We start from the raw sequence: 23,988 nt of genomic DNA on the forward strand, positions 1-23,988 counted from the left end.
CATAAAAGGATTTAATAATGACGTAACCCACATGAAACATTGCACAGTGGTCCAGATAGCGAAAAGGACGTACAAAAATATTTTGGTACAATTAATTAAAAACGTTAGGCTACATCACATAATATAAAATAATAACTTGTTATTCGCTAAACTTAGTAAAATGAGTACTAACAGTAAGTTTGAAGCCTCTCCCGTCTGACTTGTCTTCGGAAACAAACTTTAGAGTTGTCATCATCATCGTTTTTCTCCTCCATTTCTTTAGATAAGATACGCACAGAAAACCAATCACTGCCGAAGGCTGATTTCTATTTTCCTTTCTTTGCAAGTACAATTAAGCTTGAAATTAGAGGGTCAAAATTAAACGTTAAGTGGAAAAGGACCTGCGTGCAGTTAGCCCCCCCTCATGTTAAATTTAAAATTATTTTTATGTCAATCGTTTGATCATCGTTTGATCAGGTATGATCAACAATTTTTAACGTTTTATCAGCTTTAGTAACAGAGATATAAGCGATAATTAGTAGGGGGCTAACTACACGCTAGCCCCCCCTTCACGTCAGATTCGAAATTTTTTTATGTCAATCGTTTGATCATCGTTTGATCAGGTTTGATCAACAATTTTCAACGTTTGATCAACTTTAGTAACAGAGATATAAGGGTTCCAAAATGGGGGGCCAGTCCCCCCTTCACCTCCGATTCAACTTTTTCTTATGTCAATCGTTTGATCATCGTTTGATCAGGTATGATCAACAATTTTTAACGTTTGATCAGCTTTAGTAACAGAGATATAAGCGATAATTAGTAGGGGGGCTAACTACACGCTAGCCCCCCCTTCACGTCAGATTCGAAATTTTTTGATGTCAATCGTTTGATCATCGTTTGATCAGGTTTGATCAACAATTTTCAATGAATGATCAACTTTAGTAACAGAGATATAAGGGTTCCAAAATGGGGGGCCAGCCCCCCCTTCACCTCCGATTCAACTTTTTCTTATGTCAATCGTTTGATCATCGTTTGATCAGGTATGATCAACAATTTTTAACGTTTGATCAGCTTTAGTAACAGAGATATAAGCGATAATTAGTAGGGGGGGCTAACTACACGCTAGCCCCCCCCTTTACGTCAGATTCGAAATTTTTTGATGTCAATCGTTTGATCATCGTTTGATCAGGTTTGATCAACAATTTTCAACGTTTGATCAACTTTAGTAACAGAGATATAAGGGTTCCAAAATGGGGGGCCAGCCCCCCCTTCACCTCCGATTCAACTTTTTCTTATGTCAATCGTTTGATCATCGTTTGATCAGGTATGATCAACAATTTTTAACGTTTGATCAGCTTTAGTAACAGAGATATAAGCGATAATTAGTAGGGGGGCTAACTACACGCTAGCCCCCCCTTCACGTCAGATTCGAAATTTTTTTATGTCAATCGTTTGATCATCGTTTGATCAGGTTTGATCAACAATTTTCAACGTTTGATCAACTTTAGTAACAGAGATATAAGGGTTCCAAAATTTGGGGCCAGCCCCCCCTTCACCTCCGATTCAACTTTTTCTTATGTCAATCGTTTGATCATCGTTTGATCAGGTATGATCAACAATTTTTAACGTTTGATCAGCTTTAGTAACAGAGATATAAGCGATAATTAGTAGGGGGGGCTAACTACACGCTAGCCCCCCCTTCACGTCAGATTCGAAATTTTTTGATGTCAATCGTTTGATCATCGTTTGATCAGGTTTGATCAACAATTTTCAACGTTTGATCAACTTTAGTAACAGAGATATAAGGGTTCCAAAATGGGGGGCCAGCCCCCCCTTCACCTCCGATTCGACTTTTTCTTATGTCAATCGTTTGATCATCGTTTGATCAGGTATGATCAACAATTTTTAACGTTTGATCAGCTTTATTAACAGAAATGTAAGCGATATTTAGTACCGGGGGCTAACTACACGCTAGCCCCCCCTTCACGTGAGATTCGAAATTTTTTTATGTCAATCGTTTGATCATCGTTTGATCAGATTTGATCAACAGTTTTCAACGTTTGATCAACTATACTAACAGAGATATAATGGTTACAAAATGGGGGGCCAGCCCACCTTCACTTCCGATTCGACCTTTTCTTATGTCAAACGTTTGATCATCGTTTGATCAGGTATGATCAACAATTTTTAACGTTTGATCAGTGTTACTAAGGTAAATATAAGCTACTTTTAGTAGGGGGGCTAACTACACTCTAGCCCCTCCTTCACCTGCGATTCGAAATATTTCGACGCCAATCGTTTGACTATCGTTTGATCAGGTTTGATCAACAATTCCCAACGTTTGATCAAGTATACTAACAGAGATTTTAGGGTTACAAGATGGGGAGCCAGCCCTCCCTTCACCTCCGATTTCGATCTTTTGTAATGGTAATCGTTCGATCATCGTTTGATCAGGTATGATCAACAATTTTTAACGTTTAATGAGCGTTACTAAAATAAATATAAACTTTTTTTTAGTAGGTTGGGGCTAATTACACACTAGCCCTTCACTTCCGATTCGAAATTTTTCGTCGCCAATCGTTTGATGATCATTTGATCAGCTTCGATTAACAATTTTCAACGTTTGATGAAGTATACTAACAGAGATATAAGGGTTACAAAATTGGGGGCCAGTCCCATTTCACCTCCGATTCTATCTTTTCTATCTTTGCCAATCGTTTAATCTTCGTTTGATCAGGTATGATCAACAATTTTTAACGTTTGATCAACTTTACTAACGAAGCTATAAAAGTGAGATAAATTTGAGAAAGTAACAATGATAAATTGCCACCTACCAGGGGAAACATTCTGTTATCTACCCAGCGACGCAAATCTGTATTCAACATAGGGGGGGAAGTGACGGATAAGACCGTTAGCAATTTTTTAAGATGTTTAAAATGTTTATGAAGTTGAAAAACAATGCTGTGGAGTATCAGAAAACTAGAATTGTCTTTAGGGATGCGCAGGAGACAAGATTTGTGGCTGTCTCGTCTCGAAAATGTTCTGTCAAAGTGATGTCTCGACTCGAAAAACGTATATTTTTCTATTGGAAGAGCCGTGTCTTTACTCGTATTTTGTCAGGAAATTCCTGTCTCGATTCGTCTCGTGCGCATCACTAATTGTCTTCAACATTGGGAGACCTGCAGGGGCAGATTTGAGGCTATTCTGAGAGGACATAAATTTCTTCTCACTTTCCTTTGTTGTAATCGGGCACAAATAATCATATTTTCCCCAAAACACATTTCAAATCGAATTATTGGGGGGACAGTCACCCTCAGTTCCAAGATTGGAGGGGACTTATCCCCCCGGAGTTTCGCCAATGTATCTACCTATGCAGAAATTAAAGTAAATCGGAATTCCGTGCTAAGAGGATGGACCAATAAAAATCTCTTCCCTGAAGGAAAATGAGTGCAGAAAGTTGGAGAGTATAAATTCTCTTCTTTTCGTTTCAAGTGATTCAAATAGCGCGTTGTTTCACAATAATGAGAAAAAGGGAGTCAAGATAGGTATGTAAAACTAACATGAAAAGAGTTTTTTTTTTTTTTTTTAACTCTTGGACCATGGAGTAGTGAAGAAACTCCTGAATCAGCAACATCAAATAACAGCTAAAGCATCTTCATGCATCAATTTACGGTAAGTACCGTATTGTGATCTTTCGTGTACAGTCGGAAACAATAATAAGTAAAGGTGGAGGTATAAGAAATAATAGGTCCAACCTATACTTAATATTGTTTCTGACTGTACATCTACTCTTGCTTACTTCTTACTTATTTCTGTATAATTTCCTTGTGTGGACTGCTAACAAACTTTAAACGTTTAGATACTTGTGTGCCCAAGGACGTAGACATTTCGAGACCTTAGGCGACAAATATTTCGGCGTCGCTTGCGCCCCCTCCCTTCGGTGCCTTCACCTTGATGAAACTTACACCTTTCTTACTATCTGTTAATAATTATGTTTGCAAGTTTCTACAAACATTGGAAATTATATACAAAAATACATGTTATTATCTTTGCTATTTTATTTCAAAACTTAACTTTCATATTGGTGTATGTAATTTATATCAGATTGCACTACTGTAATACAAAAGCAATGCCGAAGGCGTTATTCAAAGTTATATATTTTTATGCATTTTGTACTTTTAAAGATTTTACATAAACATTATTCTTCTCGTGCTAAACCGAGTACTTCTACCAATAGGTATATAGTGTATTATAATTTATACACTATGTTAAGTGTGGCAAGTGCAAACCATTATATCTTTCACTTACGAGTCGCCATCACTATCAATTTTACTTTCTTCTCTACCTAGGACATTGTTTAGCTTGCTTGGGAAGAACTAAAATATATTTAATTGTTATTTATTTGTAACGGTGTTCGTCCGATGGCATTTTCTTTGATAAGGACACCAGTGACCGCCATGACGTACAAAGCAGCCGCAGGTTCCCGTGTAAGCTATTTTTAAAATACCTGTATATATGATTAATATTTTTCGAAGGCAAAAGTAAGGCTACTTTTTTTGAAGAGATCAGGGGTGTAACCAGCAGGTTTAAGTAGGAGGGGCCCTTCGTTTTTGAAGAGGGGCCAGCTATAATGTATAAAACAAGCAAAAAAAAAACGTGTTGAAGTTAGCGTTTTTTGAGACCTGAAAAATAGGAAAATTTTTGTTTCCTTCCGGAAAAGTAAAAACACTGGTATTTAGCTTATTATTATTATTATTATTATTATTATTATTATTATTATTATTATTATTATTATTATTATTATTATTATTATTATTATTATTATTATTATTATTATTATTATTATTATTGCTTTTTCTCCATAAATTATGTTCCAGGTAGTTTTTATTATGTTTCATCAAGAACTACTGAACCGGACCAAACATTATACCTTTGTGTATAACTATTTCAATTTAAGCCCTTGGACACACAACCTATCTATAAAGGTTACCAAGAAAGCTATATCGCTTTTTCACCCACCACCTTCGAACATCGATGTATTACCTCTGACTAAGACTACCTGGAAGATTAAAGGTAGTCCCCATTAGCATCAACGATCTTCTGCCAACGTTCTGGGAGACCATGGATTTCATCGCGGTAGAACTTCGTGGAGCGTGAAGCGAAGAAGATATCAAGTGAATTTTGTATCTCTACTAGGGATTTGAACTGGCATCCTCTAAGGTGACTGTCCAAGGGATGGAACAGGTGATAATCGTACGGTGCAGTGTCCGGGGAGTATAGCCGATGCAATAGTGTTCCCCATTCAAGGCGTAGAATGGTTTCCCGGGTCATCCTTACCACGTGGGGCTTAGCGTTATCCTGTAACAGGAGGACCCGTTTGTGATTCAGAACTGCTGGCTCCACATCTTTGAGTTTTCCTTGGACACGGCTTAACTGCTGACAGTACACAGTTGCATTGATGCTCTGACCAACTGGTAGCAGTTTAAGATGCACGATGCAGCGAGCACTCCACTCAACACACAAGAGAACTTTCTTCTGGTGCAGTGCTGGTTTCGACTGTTTTGGAACTGGTTCATGGATGCTTACCAATGATGGCGGCACCGTGGAGCTTCGCACAGGTCCCACTTATCATCACATGTCAACACCCTGTCCAGAAATGGCTCCTTCCTCAGACGAGACGACAAAGAAACATAGGTGTCTGTTCGCGTTGCCTTCTGGCCCGGAGTTTAATCATGTGGGATCCATCGACCAAACTTGTAGTGTTTCCACAGTTGATGGAGGTGCTGCCGAATGATTTCTTCACTCATATTGAATTGTAGTCCCAGTTCCTACGTCTGGCACTGTTAACCTAAATTGCTGCTTGCAGATCTTCATTTTGTACATGTGTTGGTCTTTCGGCATGTGATGCGTCTTCGAGCGTTTCGTCACCGTCCTTAAACTTGTTAAGCTACCACTGCACTATCCGCGTAGTCACGACACCCTCACAAAAGACCTGGCATATCTTCTACTTCACTGCAGCGTCATTTGACCCTAGTTTGAACTCGTACAGCATACACGCCCTTATGATTCTGTGGAGGTCCCATATTCCCTCTGTCCTTACACAAGTTCACGGAATAACTGAACTGTCACAACCAGTTAGTACGTTGGATATACCCACACCAACAACTGACCTTCGCCTTACTTCCATTCGCATTCAACTCACGGTGTGAGGGACAATGGATCACATACCTCCACAAAAAGGGACAGAACATTCTTGGCTATTTTTATACATAAGACTGATCTTTGGAATTGCACTTAATTTCTTTAAGATTTCCTAACAAAAATATTTATTTATTATTCGTCCCTAAAAAACATAATTATTTTATTAATAGCTATATATCCTGTTACACATCAAGTAGCATTAAAAAGAGCGAATGAAATCCGAACTGAAAAACTGATAAAAAACGTTATTTTCCACTAAATTTTCCATCTGATAAAAAAAATAAAAAACACTAGTTACATATAAAAATATATAATATCGTTACTAATTAGTTTAGTATCGTTGTTTAATGGTAGTATTTGAAGTACCTTGTTAAAACATTTGACTTCAAACTGTCCAATATGAATCGCAGTAAATTGAAGACTTCGGGGCAAAAACCCGTCAAGTCCAAAAAGTGAGAGTGTAAAGGAGATAGCTTCACAAGGTTTTCTCGCCATCGGATTTTCTTCAAACTTGACACATACTAGACCGAAAATAAATAGACACTTTTTTGGTTCTTTCGGGAAATAAGTTAAGGTCAAAGGGCGCCTTTTCAAAAAGGGCCTCCTTGGTTAAAAGGGCCACATTAAAGAAATGAAACTCTGCCGATGGAAAGATGACTTAAAAATAGAAAATACGTGTTTTGTCGTTTTTGCGAGAATAGAGTTATAGAGGGCAATGGCCCCCTTCAAAGCGATAAAGGACACAACCCTTAGGAAATTGGATTTCCGTGGAATTGCTTGAAACCGTGATATGTTCTAGATGTTATATTCCTAAGAAAACGTCTCAATAGGCACAACCACAAATCACTGACCGTTTGGCCACTACAGGGCCACTTTTTTGAAAACAGTCGAATATAACCACATTCTGAATTTTGGTAAAGTGACTAAAGCCGTGATGTGTTGTAGATATTGTGATCCTGAGAAAAATCTTAATGGGCATAACCACCAATCATTGATCGTTTGGCCACTCAGGGCCACTTTTTTGAAAGCAGCCGAAGATAGTGATATTGTGGATTTCGATGAAAATGACTGAAACTGTGATATGTTGTAAATGTTGTGATCCAGAGAAAATGTCAAAACCGGTATTCCCTACTTTGAAGTCATCTTTGCATGGGCAGAGTTTAGTTTCTTTAAAGTAGTCCTTTTAATCAAGGGGGCCCTTTTTTGAAAAGGGGCCCTTTGCCCCTTCAACCTATTTCCCGAAAGAAACAACAAATACGTGTCGATTTATTTTCGGTCTTGTATATAAATGCCAAGTTTGAAGGAAATCTGATGAAGAGAAACGGAAAATTATTATTTATATATAAACATTAAAGCTGTCGTTTGGGGGGCTGGCCCCGTTGGGAGCCCCCCGTGGCTACCCCTGGAAGAGATAAAAAACAATGCAAGCCGTTCTCACTGTCATGGCACCCAAGCAGAGGGTTCCTCACACCCTTTTTTTATGCTAGTCACTTTGACCCAGGTGGATGAAACAAATATCAGCAGTGTGTCAGAAATAGAAACATCTAGAACCGGTTTTCTTTTATCTTCATTAAATAATAATAATAAATACAAATTTCCACTTGTAGAATGCAATAATTCCGCGTGAGTCGATGAATGCTTTAACATTGTAATTGAATCTGGAACAGTATCACAAAATCATTGGTGCATCGTTACTGGTTCTTAGTGCAACAACCCCTAACGTTAGTAGTTCATTAGTGTATGTGCTACAAGTAAAATATCATTGGGGTCATGATGAACTTGCCCACACTTCAAGCACTAATGAAAAAAATTGTGCAATTCGTTAGTGCATCATTAGTACTTCTAGAAAAAAAAACAGTTTGTATGGAATTTGATTTCTGAAATTGTCCCCCCCACACCATAAATCTTGAATAAATCCCAAAATATGGTAACGCTAACATTAGTGCTCAGTGCGTTTAAGAGAACTAACGATGCACTTACGATTGCCGTTAACCCATGTAACCTATCTATGTCAGTTAGTATGAAATTTGATATTTCTGAAGTCGGACCACCCACCGAAAATCTTGAATATGTCCCACAATAGGGTAATACTAACCTTGGTGCTTAGTGCGTTTTAGTGCACTAATAATGCACTAATGATGTGGTAAGTTTGGTGAAAATCTGTCTGCATAAAGACGGGTAGCGAGCAAACTTCATATGAAGAAAGACCCCCACCAATAATCTTCAAAAACTCGTAAACTCTGATAGCTCTAACGTTAGTTCTTAGTGCACTAATGTGCACTAACGATGCACTTCCGATGGACGACGTTTGGTGTAATTTGGGAGAGGTCAGGGACCAACATCAGACACGTAAGTTGATGGTTTGTTCATGGTAGATTGCGTAAGTTTAAGGTCAATTTTCTCGAAATACTGGGAGGCCACAATTTTTTAAAAAAGTTGTCCAAAAGTGTACAAAATTCATACATTATTTTTGTTTACTTAAGTCATCGGTATGAAGATTCCGCACTCCAAGTTGATGGTTGAGTTCGAAATTTTAGAGCTAATTTTCTGGAAACACAGGGGTGAACAAAATTATTTGAGTTTGGTTGATTTTGAGTTTAACGTCGTTTCAGCAGCGAGGTTATATGAGAAGGGACCTACAAAATTGTACGAAATTCGCATATTATTTTTAGCTACCTAAATCTCGAATCTGGTGATTCCGCACTCGAACGTCAAGTTGGAGTGCGGAATTTTGATCGCAAATTTCTGGAAACACATGGGTGTACAAATGTTTTTAAAAGATGTACAAAATGTGTACAAAATTATGAACATGTTTAATACATGATTTGTCGATTTCGGACTCCAAGTTAACGGACCTTTATTAAACGTTTAATAGTGTTTATATATTTAATTCGATTATATAAGTCACGCATTTCCTTACTTTTAAAGATTCTGCATAAATATTATTCTTACCATGCGAAGCCCAGCATTTCAGCCAAAGGGTTTTTATGTAATTGTTCCCTTTCTATTACACATTCTTATTCATTGTTTGAGAAGACACTTAAAATACACTTAAATACACTTAATAGTTGTTTATTTCTAGCAGTGTTACAAGTCTCTGTAATAAAGTTAATCAAACGTTGGCAATTGTTGTTCAAACCTGAATAAACGTAGATAAAACAACTGAAATAAGAAAACACCAAATCGGAGGTGTAAGGGAAGGGGCTGGCGCCCCATTTTCTTTTAACCCTTCTTTCTCTGCTAGTAAAATTTGTCAAACTTTGAAAATTGTTGATCAAATTTGATCAAACGATGATCAAACGACTGACATCAAAAAATTACGAATCTGACGTGAAGGAGGGGCTAGTGTGTAGTTAGCCCCCCCTACTAAATATTGCTTATACTTATGTTAGTAAAGCTGATCAAACGTTAAAAATTGTTGATCATCCCTAATCAAACAATGATCAAACGTTTGACATAAGAAAAGATCAAATCGGAGGTGAAGGGGGGCTGGCCCCCATTTTGGACCCCTTTTATCTCTGTTACTAAAGTTGATCAAACGTTGAAAATTGTTGATCAAACCTGATCAAACGATGATCAAACGATTGACATAAAAAAATTTCGAATCTGACGTGAAGGGGGGGGCTAGCATGTAGTTAGCCTCCCCTACTAATTATCACTTATATTTATGTTAGTAAAGCTGATCAAACGTTAAAAATTGTTGATCATACCTGATCAAACGATGATCAAACGATTGACATAAGAAAAAGTTGAATCGGAGGTGAAGGGGGGCTGGCCCCCCATTTTGGAACCCTTATATCTCTGTTACTAAAGTTGATCAAACGTTGAAAATTTTTGATCAAACCTGATCAAACGATGATCAAACGACTGACATCAAAAAATTTCGAATCTGACGTGAAGGGGGGGCTAGCGTGTAGTTAGCCCCCCTACTAATTATCGCTTATATCTCTGTTACTAAAGCTGATCAAACGTTAAAAATTGTTGATCATACCTGATCAAACGATGATCAAACGATTGACATAAGAAAAAGTTGAATCGGAGGTGAAGGGGGGGCTGGCCCCCCATTTTGGAACCCTTATATCTCTGTTACTAAAGTTGATCAAACGTTGAAAATTGTTGATCAAACCTGATCAAACGATGATCAAACGATTGACATCAAAAAATTTCGAATCTGACGTGAAGGGGGGGCTAGCGTGTAGTTAGCCCCCCCTACTAATTATCGCTTATATCTCTGTTACTAAAGTTGATCAAACGTTAAAAATTGTTGATCATACCTGATCAAACGATGATCAAACGATTGACATAAGAAAAAGTTGAATCGGAGGTGAAGGGGGGGCTGGCCCCCCATTTTGGAACCCTTATATCTCTGTTACTAAAGTTGATCAAACGTTGAAAATTGTTGATCAAACCTGATCAAACGATGATCAAATGATTGACATCAAAAAATTTCGAATCTGACGTGAAGGGGGGGGGCTAGCGTGTAGTTAGCCCCCCCTACTAATTATCGCTTATATCTCTGTTACTAAAGTTGATCAAACGTTAAAAATTGTTGATCATACCTGATCAAACGATGATCAAACGATTGACATAAGAAAAAGTTGAATCGGAGGTGAAGGGGGGGCTGGCCCCCCATTTTGGAACCCTTATATCTCTGTTACTAAAGTTGATCAAACGTTGAAAATTGTTGATCAAACCTTATCAAACGATGATCAAACGATTGACATCAAAAAATTTCGAATCTGACGTGAAGGGGGGGCTAGCGTGTAGTTAGCCCCCCCCCTACTAATTATCGCTTATATCTCTGTTACTAAAGCTGATCAAACGTTAAAAATTGTTGATCATACCTGATCAAACGATGATCAAACGATTGACATAAGAAAAAGTTGAATCGGAGGTGAAGGGGGGGCTGGCCCCCCATTTTGGAACCCTTATATCTCTGTTACTAAAGTTGATCAAACGTTGAAAAATGTTGATCAAACCTGATCAAACGATGATCAAACGATTGACATCAAAAAATTTCGAATCTGACGTGAAGGGGGGGCTAGCGTGTAGTTAGCCCCCCCTACTAATTATCGCTTATATCTCTGTTACTAAAGTTGATCAAACGTTAAAAATTGTTGATCATACCTGATCAAACGATGATCAAATGATTGACATAAAAATAATTTTAAATTTAACATGAGGGGGGGCTAACTGCACGCAGGTGGAAAAGGGCCAAATGAGTGTCTAGTCATTTTGTAACCTTTTCTATGTTTTCTACCATATTTGTTTCGAGATTCAATGTTCACCGAAAATGCTTCTCGTGTGCACTTCTTGATGCGAAGTATAGGAAGCTGTTTTTCAGATCTTGTTTTGTAAAGTTGACGAAAGCTGGCCGTGAAACCTTTTGTGTGCTTTTTTAAGGTCTGCTGTTTACAATGTGTAACTTTGGTTGTATTCCTTTGTATCCATTTCTTGTAGCTCTATAAATATTTTCGCAAGATCGTAGCGCTATACATTATATTTATTATCACAGGTTTAGACTCAATGAAGACGGTTAATTATAATTTTGTTGTGGATACCTGGATTGAAATTAGATAGCATTAAAATTTCAGCAAAAGAAAAATTGGGACACGCGGAAATACGTAGGAACAAACCATGGTTCGACCAGGAATACATAAAACTAGCAGAGAAGAGAAATAGGCAAAATTACGCTGGCTACAAAATACGAATGAAATAACTACACAAAATTTCGCAGATATCAGGTGGGAAACTTCCAAAACTTTTAGAACAAAGAAACGCGATTTTCTGAAAGCTAAAATTAAGGAACTTGAAGATAATAGTAAAAATAAAAACTTCTGGGACATGTATAAGGGAATCAACGAATTTAAGAAAGGCTATCAACCTCGTGCTTATATATTAAAGAAATCTGACGGTACAGTTCTCACTGACACGGATAGCATCTTCAATAGATGAAAAGATTTCTTGACGATTTGCTTAACACCCAACCTAAAACTAGTGTGCGTGGAGAAAAGGAGATACACACCGCAGAACCGTATATTCCAGAACCCAACCGAATAGAAGTAGAAACCGCTATAAAGAAATTAAAGAAACACAAATCTCCGGGTGTAGATGAAATTCGATGTAGATCAACTATCGACCAAATATTTACCATTCGCCAAATACTCGAAAAAAAGTAGAAATACAATACCCCGGTACATCAACTATTTATTCATTTTAGAAAGGCGTACGACTCAGTTAGGAGAGAAACATTACATTCTTACAGAACTTGGAATACCGAGAAAGCTAATTAGATTAATTAAGATATGTTTAAATGAATCCCAGAGTAAAGTCCGGGTAGGAAAATTTTTGTCCACGAGCTTTCACGTCGAAAATGGCCTGAAACAAGGAGATGAGTTGTCGCCATTATTATTTAACTTCGTTCTGGAATACGCTATAAGGAAAATGAAAGATAGCGACCAGGGCCTACAGTTGAACGGTATTCACCAGATTATGGCATATGCTGATGATGTAAATTTAATAGGGGATGATAGGAGAACAATAGAAAGAAATACAGAGATCTTATTAAACGCTTGCAGGGACATGAGTTTGGAAGTAAATGCAAAGAAAACTAAATACATGGAAGTGCGTCGGGACCGGAATACAGCAAATTATGGATGCATTAAAATATTAAATAATACTTTTGATAAAGTGGATAGTTTCAAATATCTAGGATCAATATTAACAGAGGAAAATCATATTCACGGAGAAATTAAATGTCGACTAAAAGCAGGGAATTCGTGTTACAATTCGGTTCAAAATCTCTTGTCGTCGCGAATTCTGTCGAGGAACTTGAAGCTTAAAATATACAAAACGATAATCATGCCTGTTGTTCTGTATGGCTGCGAAACATGGTCACTTACTCTGAGGGAAGAACATAGACTGAAAGTATTTGGGAACAAGATCCTGAGACGAATATTCGGACCTAAGAGGAACGGGAATGGGGAATGGCGGAAACTTCATAACGAGGAACTACATAATTTTTATGGTTTACTCAACATTGTTAGGGTCGTCAAGTCTAGGAGGCTTAGGTGAGCGGGTCAATTAGCTAGAATGGAAGAAAGTAGAAACGCTTTCAAAGTCTTGACTGGAAGACCAATCGGAAAACATCCATTAGGAAGATCTAGGCGCAAATGTGAGGACAATATTAAGATGGATCTCGCAGATATTGCAAATTAAATGCATTCATAATGCAAATTAAATGTTATTGAAAACACAAATTAAGTGTTAGTGGTAACACCCATAAATACCATCTTGAATATTTATAGCGGTTTCTTGCGACAAACGACGAAGAGATTTCTTGGATGACCTAAGGAGTCAAAAACTGAAACCTTCCACAGCACCCGCTTGCGGAGTCCTATGTTTTCCTGTTTCTTCCAACTTATTTACTAGCGACCATATTATGTTCCTGTCTGGGAACAAGATGAGGAAAATTCTTACGCTCTCTTAATAGTGTGTTACTATTGTGCAACATTGACGACTTACAGTACTTGATATCACTACGACCCGAATATGGCGACTATTAACGTTAACTATATGACTTCTACACAGGTGTAATGAAAATGTATGACTGAGAAGCCAGACAGAGTGCCGTAACTAGAGGGTTGTATTCGGGGGCAGACCACTCCTAACATCTTCCCATCTCAGTTGCTTGAAAACGTTCATAGTTTTTTCTTGCATTATGTTATACTCGTCATGTAGTTCAAACTAAACAGGAGAAAAATATATCGCAGTCTTCACGTTTTCGAGATATGCGCATGCGCACTACTATTTGCGCATTATGCGCAGTTCTGCGCAGGTAGAGGCAATTCGTTTCAATTTCGTTTTAGAGCTATCATGCATCTACTATGACTTGCAAAGTTTGCTTGATCTCGGTAGATCCGTTCCCGAGATATCACGACAAATGTCATCTTTAATGAATTGACTGTACCTCAGAAACTACAGCTTTTTCGACAAATTCCTTGCAAAACTAATGCAAGGTGTCCTATAATTCTACCAAGTTTCATCAAAATCGGTTGTTGTGGCCCAGACACCTTATGGATGTGTCACAGGCTCTTTAATCAATATCTCAATACTGTGTAACTTAGAAAACTAAAAAGAAACTTGGCTTCTTTCTAATCTGTCTCTCCTGCAGTTTGCTTTACTTCTTTATCCTGAAACAATATACCAAACTTCATGTCGCAAGAGCCCATGAAGTACTCTGGTCGAGCATATGACTCAGATATCTACCAGTGATGCTTGAATATGTGTAGGTTTGTCCGTTTGTGTGTAAGTGCACTTTTCCATTATTGGTGTCGTACATAATATATCCTTTTGTACATAATATATCCCTAGCTATGTCGGTGTCCAGTATTACACCATTTCGAAATTTTGTAATTATTATTTGTGTTGACGCGGTTTATATGTTTTTGCGTTCATATCTATACTGTTATATAAAATAGTAAAACTGACTTATTCATCAATATAAAGGCCATACTACCGTAGCAATAAACACAATTTAAGCAGGAAACTCCATTCGTCGTAAAAAAAAAAAAAAAAAAAAAAACAGGGATGTTAAGGAGTGTTTATTTATTTTTTAAAGAATGAAGTATCTTAATTATGAACATAAAACGTTACATATGAGTTTCCCATTAAAAATATCTGAACACGAATTTCAGTGTTTTTCGAAAATTTCGTCCTTAAACAGGGAACAGGGAGCAATTTCTGTCCTACGAATTTTGAATCTTTATTGTGAAACTGCGAAATACGAGGATTCACTCAAGTTAAAGGTGTGAAAATCAGTATTTCAACTCTTAACTAAAAATAAGAGAATACATGTTTTGCAATACCGTTTCTAATGGAAAAAGGGAATAACTTCTATAATAGTCAAATTTCCGATTCTTTAAATAGAAGAGCTTACATGAGTATTCTTTAAGTTGGAGGTATCAAGTCTGGTACATAACCTTCTAATTCAAATTAATCAAAAACTTGCTTTAGCATTTTCAAAATTTCGACTCCTAAAGGGAAAAATTTTTAGTATTAAAATTTTCGATTCTTTATTCAGAAAATGCTTAATGTGAGTATTCGCTGAAGTTGAAGTCGTGAAATTCCATAGACATCTATATAACCAAATAATCAAAAATGATTAAACATGTGTTGCAGTGTTTTCGATAATTCCGATTCTAAAAGAAAAAAGAGGAACGTTCTTTTTTCCAATATTCATATAAATTTCCGGTTTTATATTCATTAAACTCCATCCTTCCTGTGTGAAGAATGGGCACTTCTATTTGTTCTATTGTAATTATTCGTTTGCTTTTTAAAAAAAAGACATGTTTAAATTAACACCGAACAGTCGATCTTTATTTTGGGGGTCATGGCGTCGTTTGGGTGGACGGGACTCCATTTGTCTCCATGTGGATGCACTCCTGCTTAGGGCTGTTCCGATAATCGAGTAATTGATAACAATTCGATAACATTTCAAAACCGTTTCATCGATAAAGAATTTTAATTTTATCGAACTTTCGAGACTCCCGAAATGTTTGAGACTCTCGAAATGTTCGAGACTCCCGAAATATTCGGGACTCTCGAAGTGTTGGAGGCACTCGAAATGTAAGAAACATTAGACAACTTCGAGACACTCGAACTGTTCGAGAATCTCGAATTGTTTGAAAGCAGGAAATACAGAAATATATCAATATGATCCCATTTGTCGAGTCGCTTGAATATTTAGAAAAGTTCGGGATTATCGGAGTGTTGGAAAGAAACGATGTATTCGAGGTTATTATAATTGTATATATAATAGGCCTATGTATTACATATATGTAGAGTGTTCATTTTATAACTTCTCTCCTTAGCAATGTAGAAAAAGTTTTTCCCCCACAGATCTGTACAAGGTTTAAGCAGTCTGTCAGAAGAGAGAAAGAGGAAGAGAAAACATGCATCACCCGAATGGAATTGGAATCCAAGACATTAGTCTACTAATAGTCACTTTGCCGATTGCGCCAATAACGGGGCAGGCAGGAAAATAATTTTACATATGATTTCGACAAATACAACTTTGCAATAACTTATCAGATGAAAAAAGTTGTTTGACTAGTTTGGCTTCAAGAAGAAATCATTGGACAGGTGAAGGAACCGAACTGTTCATCACTACTTTTGATAATACCTGGAACTTTGATAATACTCAAAATGTCGATAATACCCGAAACTTCGATAATTTCAAATACTCGAACGGTTTCGAGTAACGGATGACAACTCGATAAATTTTCACTCCCGAAGCTCGATAGGTCTTCAGCCTTATCGAACACCCCTACTCCTGCCCTTTAACTATCAAATATTCGCCATCTGAATGACTTCATTCACACACAACCAACTATGTTAAAATCAAATATACTAAACTACGATTATATATTTTATGCTTTCCAAAATCGAGATGCACTGTGAATCAGATTGTTCCAAGTTTTGAAACTGTTCTTGACAAATTTTAACACAATAAATAACAAACATTCGTTTGAAGGTTTTTCAGATAAAGTTAATAAAATGTTTTTCGAAAAGCATTGTTAGCTCTTTTAATTATATTTTTCCTCTGCGCTTTCTTGATGCATAAAATTACACATGATTAGGTTGAACTGGCAGTTTACTGATGCAAAAACCAAGGATTTTGTTTGGTGTGAGATTGAAGGTGCGATATTGTCTACCTATGTCCATTTTCTATTCATTGCATGAAGAACAACAACAAAGTATGCACAAATAAACAAAATAATTAACAATGATAACCAGTTGGATTGTAGAGATAAAAATATAAGAAAGTGGCACGGTCTGGCTTCGAACACGGACTTTTAAATTACAAAACCGACGCTTAAAGCATTATGCTACAGAGGCACTTATTGGGACATTGCGAGCTCACAAGCAAACTAACGTCATGCTTTTTGTAGAATTTCTACTTCTATTTTCTCAACACCCTTTGAAATCAACGATTTGCCACTTCGTAAGTGAACTTATAAATATCGACACAATAAATATCATATACTTTAATAAATTCAAGAATAACCCCAAATCAAACCTGAATATCCTTTGTTACACGCATTATTTACGTCAGAATATCAAGATTTATTACATCGTTGCCAAAATTTGCAGCTACAACGTTGCCACCTCAAAGTGCTCATAAGGGGATAAGCCAATAAACTCCATGTGTGTGCAAAGATTCCGGGATATTTTATATTTTGTATATACATATAAAAAAGTATTTTTAGAAGTTGCAATCTGAGATTGCCGACAGTATGCTAATCTGTTGAAACATTACTTTATTTGAAAAGTGGAAAGAGTATTCTTTATCCATAGTGTTTTGTTTACTCATAAAAAGAAAAATTAGAGCACTTTCAGTAGATACTTGATTCTCTCACATAGACGAATGTGTTATAAATTATGCTTTAAGATACTTTTCTTACAGACGTACAAATTAATGACATAATTATGAAAGAAAACGGGAAAAAAATAGAATAATAGTTAACGAAGTAAAACTGCATGTAGTGTAGTCGCTAAAATTAATTCTCTTTTTTACGAGGGCGATTACTAAACAACACCTACTAATTGAAATCATGATTATTTTCCAATAAAGTAAAATTCAATAAACTTTCTTGTTATTGTTCGTCCCTCAATGCATACTCATCTCATGGTTAATTATCCCATATCGGACTTCCGAAGAAACTCATCCAAACAACTTATTGACCGCGCCAATAGCGACTACTCTCAGTCATGACACCGTTTTCTTTCATTTAGAAATAGAAAAAGAAAGAGAATAAAGTAGAAGGGTAAAAGAAGGAGGTAGGAAAAGGGAGGAAAAGAAAGAAAAACAAATAGAGTATTTTAATACGAAATAGATTACTGGATAATTCCGGGAATATAGTAAGAAGTCGGGAAAGTCGTTGAAAGATGAATCATTTTAAATGTTATTAACGATTAATCAATTTTAGAATGCTTCGAAATAAACACATGTTCCCCCATACCACCCCGACCTAGCTCCAGGCACCACGTTTGTGGGGTTGCCCAGACCTAGACCAGGAAAGGAGAAAATCGAAATTATTCTTCGTAGAGTTATTCCAAACAATGATTGATAACCATCCAGTATCTCTAGGATCGACCACACATATGAATTAGCCAAGAAAAAAATCAAAGTTGTAAACTCAATATAAATTTATGTATCGTATCAATAAGGGTTTCAACTTCCTGGAAGAAAGATGTCGTATTTAGGCTCATCCTGCTATTTTCGTTTCACTCCTAGAGCCGATTTAAACCGTTAGTAGCGGTCCTTCATGACCTAGGTTATTTACCTTAACACATATATTAAAACATGACACATATATTATAGATGTTAATATGACAAATGATATCACTAAAATTACTTAAATTAAATCTATCATGCATTCACTCGCTCACTCACTCAGGACAGTGTATATATGTTTAAAGGAAACCAACTAACTACAAAGATACAAATAGTTTATTACATTCATAGTGAAAAAAAAGAAATAATTATAAAAAAATATTAAAAGCACAAGTTCTTGGTTATATATCAATAGAATACATAGGGTTATACTTTTGTAAGTCTTTATACATTTGATGATATTGACAAATGGAAAGAAGAAAAAAAATAATTACATGTATTATATCTTAGGCATGCTAAAGCAAAATTATGATTTGCGACATACGCAAAGAAGACACTTATTTTACTAAAAAAATTGACAAAAGAAGGACAAGAATGAACTTTTAGGTGTAATAGAACTCACGAGTCTCTACTTCACATTGAGCAATAAAATATTAATAATTCCGAGCGTTCAAATCAGAGATCGCGCACTACTCGTAGCGTCCAAAATATTTCGTTCCATTTAACTTAGTTTGTATATATATATATATATATATATATATATATATATATATATATTGGTTTATAAAAAACATTCATCAGCTATATTTAGTTTGTGACTATCAGCAGTTTACGTCTGCACTCGCATACTGCGACGTTTATACCCATCTAGGGATTTTAAAACCACTTTCCGCCAGAGGATGCTTCTCCTCTTAGTCAGTCCATTCACAAATTTATTAATCAGGTAATTTTGAGTTACTTGTTCATCACTGGGACACGTCATGAGACCTTTCATTTATCCAGGATCACTTTTGTATATATATATATATATATATATATATATATATATATATATATATATATATATATATATATATATATAGTTCGGATTTGAGATGATCTTCCACAGGTATAAGGAGTATAATTGGTTTAAATCAAGGAAAAACACTGGTCAAGTCATAGGATACATATGCAGGTGAGAGGGATTAAAGGTACACTTTCCACAATGGTTTTAGATTGGTAGCTCAGGAATAATATTCATTATGATGTGGGTTACATTTAGACCTGCCGTTACTTCTTAATACATGCCATTAAATAATAATTACATAAGTTATGATTTACATCTATCCAGAAGAAAGGAAAATTATTTGAGTGCACGGCGGTATTCTTGACAAAAATCTATATTATTATATTCGTCGGAAACTTACTTGTAAACTATAGCAACCAATACACGTTTCTGGGGACAGACACGAGCGCTCTTACATATATCCATATAATACATTTAATATCATACTTTTACTTTAACATCATATTCACATACTAAGCACATGTACATTTCGACGTATTCATTTATCTCTATATATATTTATATTTAATAAATGCGCACACATTTAAAATAATAACCCCAACAATAATTTCAGAAAAGGTTGCAAACATTGTACAAGAGAAACAAATGACTTCCGACATTACATATGGAAAAAAGAATTGATTTTTTTTTCTGATACCGCGCATCTATAAATTTTAACTTTCATATAGTCCATTTGTGTATAAATAGTAAAAAAAAACTTTGTGAGGCAGGCACGTAACACAGAACATTCCTAAAGATATAAATAGATAAACCAAAATACAATTTCTGGGCCCAGGTTAACTACAAGATAAACGAAAACCAAAACAGAAAGGAAAGTGACCAATGGATTAAAAAAAAACTTAGAGGGACGACGGTGAAAGAACGTAATTGAAGTGTCGTCAAATATGAAGTCGTTATTCATTTTGCAATACGTCAAAATGTGATGGAGGACCCAATCATTATCTACTCTATCCATGAATTGTGTCTTGCAACATCTCAGCTGGTAATTTCAGATCAGAGTTGTACGTTAAATAAATTGTAAGCGACAAGTTCAAAATCTTGGGGGGGGGGAGGTTGAAAAATTAAAAAAAAACTTGAAGAAATGAAGACAGAGAGAGAGATAGAGAAGAAGGAAGACGAAGAATAGGGGCGCCAAAGACTTAAGTGAGAAATAACTAACGCTACAAAGATAGAAGTCGAATTTCGCTCTCAACAAATCCATAGCCAAAATATTCTTAATATGCCAAAAGGGTGGTCTACTCAAATACGTACACTCAAGGGGAAACACCTGGTGCCAAGAAGCAAGTCTGTGTCTTGTAAATAATAACTTCACAAGTTATTGCTTGTAAAATTATTATTTAGTAACCGTATCCGGCCCACACCAACAGGCGAAAGAGAGAAAGGGGGGAGGGCAAGATGTCATTGCCCTAAATTTTGAAATTTCTAAAACAATAAAAAAAATTATCCGACCTCTCCGAAAACTGAGAAAGGATCTAGAGGAAAGTACGAAAATTAGAGCGAAGGCAATGAAATAAGAGAGACCCTAATTATGGATTTGCCAAAAATAAAAAAAAATAAATAAATTGGATTTTGGATCGGTGATTTCCATTGCCAAACTCCACCGATAGCTCCCCTTCGCAGAATGCGCTAAATTCTGAGGCATCGATTAATTTCCATCACTATCTAGTTTGAAAACTAAGAAAAGAAAAGGAAATTTTCAAGGAGGGAGGGGTCGATGCCCGGGTACGGTAAAATAAATTTCAATAACTAATTGTTTTGTTTCCGTAACCCTGTCAGAGCTGTCGCCTTCATGAATACTGTAAGCTAGCCCGAGTAGGTAACGTGAAGGAAAAAAACTCACGGAGCAGGATATTCTATTTTAAAACCGACCAGAAAATATAATTCACTACAGCCCCGTTGTATAACTATTGTCTTTCCATAATTGATTATTAAATATGTCCGGTCAGCGATTATATGATGCTACAAATATTATTAAACGAATACGACTGCAATAACAAATTAAGCTATTAAGCACTAACATAGTCCGGCAATATCTCACTCACATGTTCGCAGGATGCTCCGGTGTAGGGGCCAGAACCCGAGATGTTGATAGCTACACATAATCCTTAAATATATATATATATATATATATATATTCTTTTACCGAAACGTGACTAATCATAAACTGGGCTTATATATATCTATATATATATGTGTGTGTGTGTGTGGGTGTCCTCTCAATTATTTCGTTTCACAAAATATACATACTATCATTTTATTTATTTATTACGACGTCGTATTTCATAAACACCCTATTTATTTTACTACACCCAGACCATATGCACACTTCGTCATATACTTTTAAATCTATAAATCATTGCCAACATTTCATGTTCTGGTCACCACACGAAACATCCCTCGAACCCAAGACTCCCTTACCACGCAAACAATACTACGTTATACTTAGTAGCTTCACGTAAAAACAAAAATATAATGTTCACAGAAAGTAGAGTTCTCCACGATATTATTTAATGTTTATGAAATTCTGACAACAATGAAATTATTCTGCAGCCACAAAAAAAATGAACATTTAATATAATTTCAAAACGAAAACTAGCATCATATCGCCTTACTTCTGTTAAGAAATTACGTATTGTTTATTTAATTAAATATTTCGATTTCTAGACTAAGTAGAATGTTGTAATTTTCAGAAAATATTAATTTTGGATCACTTAACCTAACTGTATATGCATTTGGGCTGGGAATTATATTTACTAGGTTTTATTTTGAAAAGAAAGGTCAATTCCATGGAAACTAAATCACTAAGAGCATCGACATAAGAATGACGGTTAGTACTGACTTTTGACACTAGGGGGCTAGCGACGATATGATCAACCCTTGAACCACTGAATGTGACCTTGTACACGGAATTTTGATACTATGACACTCTCATTTTCTGATATTACTATAGATCGATATGTTGCGTTTAGATATTGATCAAATACGAATGATACACTGTCCATTCTTCATTATTTCACACACTCTTCCAACACTTAACTACAATTGCTACTAATAAAACTACATTACAAACACATACATGCCACATCCATAACTACATTAATACATGTTATAATGCATATTAATCATTACTATTTACTCACATAAACAACATTCAAATTTTACTATTTTCTTTAAAATCGGCTCTATCGGTTCATGAAAGGAAAGGGAAAGAAAGGAACAGGGCCAATTGGCCCTTGTATTCACTAAATCACGTTCTTAATTCAACCTGTTTAATTAATACCCAAACTATTTATTGGAAAAATGTAGGCCCCTTTCCTGAAGGGAAAAGAACCTTATGATAACTATACTTTCAACCCATCCCTGCTGGAAGCCGTACCCCCAAGTTGGGAGTAGACAGGAGCCCTCCTGAAACTTTACACGTGCATTATGATCACTATCCTAACTACAAATAAATTAAATACCGCCATGTTACTACTAAATAAGTACAATAAGAAATCACATTCACTACATGCACGAACACAAACGGCAGTGGGGCAGGCCTTACGTAACTCTAAAAGGAATAATTTTAAGGATAAAAATATTTTAAGGGAGAAAACACTAATCTTCCGAAACTGTCTGTGGATATTTAAGAACAACTAGCAAACTGATGCACTTCGTAGAACCTGTCCATCACTAATGATATCTGCAAAAACATGGCGTCACTGAATTACGCTTCCTATTTCAGCTCTACAGTCCGGTTTTTTACTATGAAATTGAGTAAATTATGGCTCCGTGGCTTCCTGGATGATAGTTATTCAACTATTACATTAGTTTTACCTTCTTAATGCAGCTTTTCTAGTTAATTCCTACTTTTCTGAGCTGGGAAAATCAGGGTTCACTGTCTTCGGCAAAATCCTATTCATGAGACGTAGTAATCGCGCTCTAACATCATAGCGTGGGTGAATCCTCCAATCAAAATAAAGCTTTTTTGGCGGTGGGGCTTTGAAGCGAATAAATTTTGGTAAAATCTGGATTGAACTAGATATCAGAAGGACATAGATATCTACAAGAGAGGTGAAGGGTGGTCCAGAAAATTCTGCTGAATTTGAGATTGGTTATTTATCTGAAAAATTCCGTCCAGTGGTGGACCTATATTTTCAGATCGCACTGACACCGTAAGAATTGTAATAATCCATTTACATATCCATATACAAGACTTATAACTAATTTAAAATATAAATAAAGGTATCGATTCCCAAAACTATAATTCCTAATGAAGTTTTACAGTTTTCCATGTTAATTTGAAATAGAATAACAAACAAAATTACGAATTATATGAACAGCCAGAAATTTGTTGTTAAACGTCAAGTACAGTCGGTGCAAAAAAATTTCGGGCACCCTCCTATTAAAAACATCATCACATTAGACTGTAATGGTATATTACAATTATTCATATATGACAGTTAACTCCGTTAAATCCATTTTGTATTTCGACTATAAGTGCCGGAAAAGTAAACAACCTTACTTTGTTAAGCACTGGATTTCATCTCATATAGTCGTGATGAAAAAAAAAATTAATGTATTA

The 23,988-nt window shown here is 35.9% G+C and overlaps 1 protein-coding gene across 2 annotated transcripts in view; it reads left to right on the forward strand.

The window, feature by feature from the left end:
- LOC145680827 (uncharacterized) overlaps positions 1-23,988 on the forward strand; it is a 110,454-nt gene that overhangs the window by 63,362 nt on the left and 23,104 nt on the right. The window lies entirely within an intron of this gene.

This window comes from Thermobia domestica, chromosome 3, assembly GCF_964235325.1.
Source record: "Thermobia domestica chromosome 3, izTheDome1.hap1.1, whole genome shotgun sequence".
Taxonomy (NCBI): Eukaryota; Metazoa; Arthropoda; class Insecta; order Zygentoma; family Lepismatidae; genus Thermobia; species Thermobia domestica.